This window comes from Malus domestica, chromosome 10 (genome assembly GCF_042453785.1).
Source record: "Malus domestica chromosome 10, GDT2T_hap1".
Classification (NCBI taxonomy): Eukaryota; Viridiplantae; Streptophyta; class Magnoliopsida; order Rosales; family Rosaceae; genus Malus; species Malus domestica.
In genome coordinates this window covers 8,838,786-8,844,785 of record NC_091670.1, presented here as the reverse complement: position 1 = coordinate 8,844,785, position 6,000 = coordinate 8,838,786, and positions in this window count along the sequence as shown.

The following is a 6,000-nucleotide window of genomic DNA, read 5'->3' as shown; positions in this document are numbered from 1 at the left end:
AACTATGCTACAAACATGAAGAGGAAGTTTGACCAGATGCAGGAATTTGATGGTCAGATTTTACTTGATCATCAGAGGTTTGTGGGTTTGTTCCAAAGACATTTATTGCCTTCGTCTTCTAGGGCTGTACCGCGTAATGAAGTTCCAAATGATCAACCTCCGGTGCCTCCCCCTTCTGGGGTTTTGCCCAGTACTGAGGCTCCAAATGATCACCCTACAGTGCCTTCTCTTTCTCGGGCTCTACCGACTGCTAAGACTTCTCCTGAGCAACCTTTGTAAAGGCTCCCTCTTGTTTGTTTATTTTGATTCATATATATGTACATATTTGTAACTTATCGGAGATATCAATAAATAAGTTTTGCTTCATTTCAACGTATTGTGTTAAATACACCAAAGCCTTCTTCACTAAGTTTTTTGAATTTTTTCTTTTATTGAAGCTTGTATGTTGAAGCATTGTGAGTGAAGCATGTAGGTTGAGGTAGTGCTCCCTTGATTTCCTGAGTGATGAAAACTTCTCGGTTAGAGACTTGAAAAATCCAAGTCACTTAGTGGTCGTGAGACTTCCGAGTATCAAGGTGCAGTAGCATATGGTAGGAGTCCCCCAAGTCTCTGGTCGAGGGAGTTGATGAATGAGGTGTCTTGCTAGTAGCCAAGTTTCCAAAGTAACAAAACTTCACCATTTTCCTTTCTAAGTGGTAGCCCAAAACTCCTCCTTCATATATATTTGTTATGAAAGTTGTTAGGCCCAAAGAAGAGGAGGCCTAGGCAATTTTTTTTTTTTGAATTTTCGAATTTTCGAAATATATATATATATTTAAGCTTTATAGGTAAAGCTTTGTAGGTGAAGTTTTGGTGTTGAAGCTTTGTAGGTAAAGCTTTGAGGTTGAAGCTTTGTTGGGTACCATGAATTGATTTTTCTTCACACTATCTTGATCAAGAGTGTGTGAAGCTTTTGTAGGTGAAACTTTTGTGTTGAAGCTTTGTAGGTGAAGTTTTTGTGTTGAAGCTTTTGGGTTGAAGCTTTTGGGTTGAAGCTTTTGTAGGTGAAGCTTTTGTGTTGAAGCTTTGTAGGTGAAGCTTTGGTGTTGAAGCTTTGTAGGTGAAGCTTTGGAGTTAAAGCTTTTGTAGGTGAAGCTTTGGAGTTGAATCTTTGTAGGTGAAACTTTGGAGTTGAGGCTTTGTAGGTGAAGCTTTTGTGTTGAAGCTTTGTAGGTGAAGCTTTGGAATTGAAGCTTTTGTAGGTGAAACTTTGGAGTTGAAGCTTTGTAGGCGAAGCTTTTGTGTTGAAGCTTTGTAGGTGAAGCTTTTGTGTTGAAGCTTTGTAGGTGAAGCTTTGGTGTTGAAGCTTTTGTTGGCACCATAAATTGGTTTTGCTTCACATTGTCTTGATCAAGAGTGTGTGAAGCTTTTGAGAATTGTAGTTACCCTTCAAGGATTACAGTGGCAATTAAAAGCTTAAAGCCAGATGGTCTCCAAGGCCATAGAGAATTGGTGGACAGAGAATGAGCGGGGAGATCAAGAAAAGCAAAAGGAGAAAGCCATCATTTTCTGATTTTTGAGAAAGTAAAAGGAGAAAGCCATCATTTTCTGATTTCTGAGAAAGCAAAAGGAGAAAGTGCTCGCGGTTTGCATGTGAAATCATTTTCTGATTTCTGAGAAAGTAAAAGCCATCTGCAATCTGAAGACTCCACTGATTTTATCGGCAAAAGCAGAAGGAAAAAAGAGACACTCCACGTGATTTCCTTGTCTGCCATTTGTAAAAGAGAAAAGAATGATGTAATTTATTTTCCTTATCTTTCGGAAACATCTGTATAAAACCCCATCAGAGGGTAATATGTATAAACCCCATCAGAGGGTAAAAAAAAATTAAAAAATAAAAAATGGCAAAGCCCAAAATAAATGGGCTGGAATGTTTTGTAGAGGGCGAAGGCCCATAAGCCCCAAATAGCACCAACCAGGTCATCAAAAGTACACCCAGTACTCCATAATTATTCGGCAACCCGCCGCTATTACCACCAACCAGGTGATCAAAAATACGTCTAATACTCCAAAATTGTTTGGCAACCTGCCGCTATTACCACCAACCAGGTGAATGAATGTACAACCCATACTCTAATATCATTTGGCAACTAGCCATTCATGCCACCAACCAAGTGATGAAATGTACAACCCGTACTCTCCTTCATGCCACCAACCAGGTGATCAAAAGTACGCCCAGTACTCCAAATTATACATGAGCATTACTCATGTCATTCATACATAAACATTCATAAGCATCACTCATGACAATCATACATAAACATTCATAACCATCATTCATGTCAACATTCATGAGCATCACTCATGTTAACATTCATGAGCATCACTCATGATAACATCCATGAGCATCACTTATGTCAATCAACATAAACATTCATGAGCATCACTCATGTCAATCAACTTCAAAAGCTTCATTTACAGAGCTCTAGCTTCAAAAGCGTCATTTACAGAGCTCTAGCTTCAAAGCTTCACTTACAAAGCTTCAGTGCAGGGTATACAAATACCGCCTCCGAACAACCGTCATTTCGGTCCATACATGGATTCAATTTGAAGTCTCCAGCCAACAGACTCTATTGACCGAAGACTTGGAGGACTACATTATGTACCATATATTGGGCCTCAACTAGGCCTCATAAAAAATACTTGGGGGACTCTAGCCTATCACTTATGTGTTGAGGAGCGAGCCCTTATTTTATAAAAGGGACTTCTTCACCTTCATTAGAGAGCAACGCCGCCAGCTGAGCAACCACCTTGCCGTGAGCATCACTCCTAACCCATCACTTATGTATTGAGGAGCGAGCCCTTATTCTATAAAAGGGACTCCGTCACCATCATTAGAGAGCATGACCGCCTACTGAGCAACCGTCTCGCCGTGAGCATCAACTCTAGCTCATATTTATGTATTGAGGAGCGAGCCCTTATACTATAAAAGGGACTCCATCACCTTCAAACGCCACAAGCCGAGCCAACCAAGGCAATATAAGCCACGAGCGGATCAGCCTGCAACGTATGCTACTTCTAGTTGAGCGTCATTTCAGATTGAGCATTGCCTCATATTGAGCATCAGTTCAAGACAACATCTAGTTATTTCGGCCCACACATGGACTGAATTTCAAGTCTCCAACCAAAAGACTCTCTTGATTGAAGACTTGGGGGACTACTGTTTATACCATATTTAGGACCTCGTATTTAGATCTCATACAAATACTCGGGGAACTTAAATGTAATTATGTGGTAAAGGAAAGGGTAAATATGTAATAAGTGAGGAGTCCTTATTCTATAAAAGGACTCATCACCCTCACAATTAGGGAAAACCAATTCCTAGGCCCTCTCACCCCCTCTCAATGCTCTCATTCTCAGAGCTCTCTCTCCCTCAAATAAATACAATCAGTGTGAACGTAGCCCAAACCTTGGGGTGAACCACGATACATCTTGTGTTATTTACATTACTTGCAGATTCACGGTCGGATTTACGTTGTTCCAAGACCTTCGGTTTTGTGCATCAACAAGTGGCAAGTTGCCAAATGATATTAGAGTACGGGTTGTACATTTCATCACCTGGTTGGTAGCATGAAAGAGAGTACGGGTTGTACATTTCATCACCTAGTTGGTGGCATGAAGATGAGTTACTTTTTCACATTTCATCACCTGGTTGGTGAGAATAAGGGCAAGGTGTTGAGGCACATTGTAGTAAGTGTCGAATGACACAAAGTATGTTGAACCCTTTTGAAGCACAGTTGGCTTATGTATGGATGTGTTGGAATGTATGATGTTTATGTATGAATGTGTTGGAATGTATGATATTTATGTTGATTGACATGAGTGATGCTTATGAATGTTTTGCTATGCATGAAGGGATCCATGCTTTTGATATGTGAACCATGTTGGTTGTAACACTTAGTATCACATACTTTGTGTCAAAGTACGCATGTTGAAGCTCTGAGTTAGAGTATAGGGGTAGGTCAGCGTAGACCAAGTGTTCCAGTGCTAGGAATGTAAAAGACTCAAAGGAAGTTGTTTGAATTCCTTCTTCTTTAAATATTTTTCGAATGGCTTGTGTGACAAAAGATCTCAAGTGGTTGAGAGTCAAAACATTGGTAATGTGTATGCCTTCTTATAATAGCATTTCCTTCAGTACCTAGTCCTCCACTTTGAAAGAGTGAGGCTTGGCCCCATAGTCATAATAGTCGATGGTACGTTCACCCCTGGTTGTCTTGATAAGAACTTTTATCCCTCTTGTTGTAATGGGCTTGCTGAGAGTAAAAATGCTTCCTCTTACTAAGAAACAAATACGTTTGGTGACTTAGCGAGTGGCTAAATGAGGCAGGAGATGATGCAATAGGTGTCTGAATGGCCAAGATCTCCTCACTTGGTAGAACTTGACTTCCACTTCCCACTTGTTGATAGGGGTTAACCATATGGGGGTTCCCTTGGTATGTCCTTGCTTTGGCGGATGCGTGGTTGTAAGCATGTGCCATCACCCCAGAATAAGTCTTCCAAGTGTTGGCATTGATCATGTACTTGAAGAAACAATCACGTAGGCCTGCCGTGAAGGCTTTGAGAGCGGTCTTGTCATCTGCCTCAGCGCAGCGAGAATACTCATGGCTGAAGCGACCGACATACTCTCGTAGTGACTCGTTCGGTTTCTGGCGAATAGTGTACAAGTCATCTGTAGAATGTAAGCGATCGGTCTGGAAGATGTGTTGAGAGATAAACAGTTTCCTTAGTTCTTCAAATGAGTTTACTGTCTCAGGTGGAAGACGACAATACCAGTTTAGAGTTCCGCCAAAGAGGGTGGAATGGAAGAGAAGACATCGCTCTTCGTTGGTGTGCATCCGATATGCCATGGTGGACTCAAAGAGGTTAAAGTGTTCAATCGGGCACTCCCTTCCAGTATAGAGTTGTAAACCAAGCTTTTGTTTTGTCTTCGCTTGAAGGGGGGTGTCGAGGATCCTCCTTGTGAGAGGGCCAGGCATGGGTTGGTTCCAGTCAGGTATCTCGGCCTAACATTCGACCTTTAACTTGTTTACTTTCTCAAGGAGTTGTAGGACAAGGGGGTCCTGAATGGAGTCATGTACCAATGGAATTTTCTTCCGTAAGTCTCCATCATCTCTCGGAAGTAGGAAAGTTTGAGAAGAACGTGTGATTTTTCCTTAGACTCGCTGTACTGACTTTTAAGGCGAGTCTGTCGAAATACCTCCGAGTCCCCTATACCTTCATGTTCTTCTGGGACCTGTCGTTCCTTCCTTAGATGGGCAGCTGGCCTGGGTCGTGGAAGGGGACTGAGTCTTTCAGAAACCCTTGGGTCATTGATCTTCGAGCTTATGTGGAGGGGATTCTCTCGATGTTACTTTAAGAAGTCTCGGCAGTCACGATAAACAACTTTCGATCCTTCCAACTGAAGGAAATTTTGTGAAAAACATGTTCATTTGAGCAACATCTATAGCATGCAATTAACAAATTAAAGGCGGAATCATGCTTGCATGCACTCAAAACAAAACATTACCCATTAAATTCAAAGCCTAGTAGTTAGGTGAACCAAGACTCAACTCAAAACAAAGTGAGTTGAGAAATTATACCTTTGTTGATTCCTCTTTGCATAAGCAAAGGATAATCACCCAAGAGATAGGGCCTTCATTCCTTGCTTCTTAGATCTATGGATTTGGATGGAAGAATAGGTTTCTCCAAGTTCTCAAAATTGAGAACCTCTAAGTCTCCACACCAAGGTAAGATTTTAAGAAGAAATGAGTGACCTAGAGGAAGTAAGATTACTAGCTATTTTCCTCTAGGGTGGCCGGCCTCTTTAGAGAGAAAAGAGAGCTTGTGTTCTCATCATTTCCCCAAAAAAAAAACCCTAAATGAATTTTGGCTATAAAGTCATATTTATACCTTCCTTCATTGGAGTGGCAAACTTGTAATTAAAGCAAGTTCACTACCCTCCTCTAAATGGCCGGCCTTAAG